We start from the raw sequence: 893 nt of genomic DNA on the forward strand, positions 1-893 counted from the left end.
AAAAAAAAAAGTTTATATAAATGTTTGAATGTTCTTTACGTACCCATGTACACGCATGGCTTACTCATGGATGTGCATTGGGCGGGTTCCCGCATGCACTTCATCGCGGTAAGAACTGACCTTACCTTTATATGTACATGTGCCTGCGGCCCCTGTTATTAAAGGGAGGCCACGTCCCTTTGCTTTTGAGTCCTAACGCAGCGACATGTAACCGCCCTTAGATGAGAACAAAGGTCAGTGCACAAGTGAAGAAATGCCTGTGTAGGGACCTATACACGAAGGATTCCACACGTTAATAAAAAAAAAAAAAAAAAAAAAAAAGGACCACCCTAACGGATGTAGTGGAATGAACTACTCATACAAATTGGGGCTCTAAGGTAGAAATGCTTCCCTTCATAGTGTAAACTTTTCCGGGGCAAAATGTCCCCAGTCGATAGGCCACAGAAGCAGCGCAGGTAATTCGCGGTTCGCCCTTGTGCTGATGCAGAAGGGGATGGGGTGGTGATGGTGTTCTTTCCCCGTTGGTAATCGCGATGCGACAGTGTGCATCCAATGGGAAAAAAAAAAAAAAAAAAAAAAAAGTTTATATAAATGTTTGAATGTTCTTTACGTACCCATGTACACGCATGGCTTACTCATGGATGTGCATTGGGCGGGTTCCCGCATGCACTTCATCGCGGTAAGAACTGACCTTACCTTTATATGTACATGTGCCTGCGGCCCCTGTTATTAAAGGGAGGCCACGTCCCTTTGCTTTTGAGTCCTAACGCAGCGACATGTAACCGCCCTTAGATGAGAACAAAGGTCAGTGCACAAGTGAAGAAATGCCTGTGTAGGGACCTATACACGAAGGATTCCACACGTTAATAAAAAAAAAAAAAAAAAAAAAAAAA

The sequence above is a fragment of the Plasmodium fragile genome (assembly GCF_000956335.1).
Source record: "Plasmodium fragile strain nilgiri unplaced genomic scaffold supercont1.5, whole genome shotgun sequence".
NCBI lineage: Eukaryota > Apicomplexa > Aconoidasida > Haemosporida > Plasmodiidae > Plasmodium > Plasmodium fragile.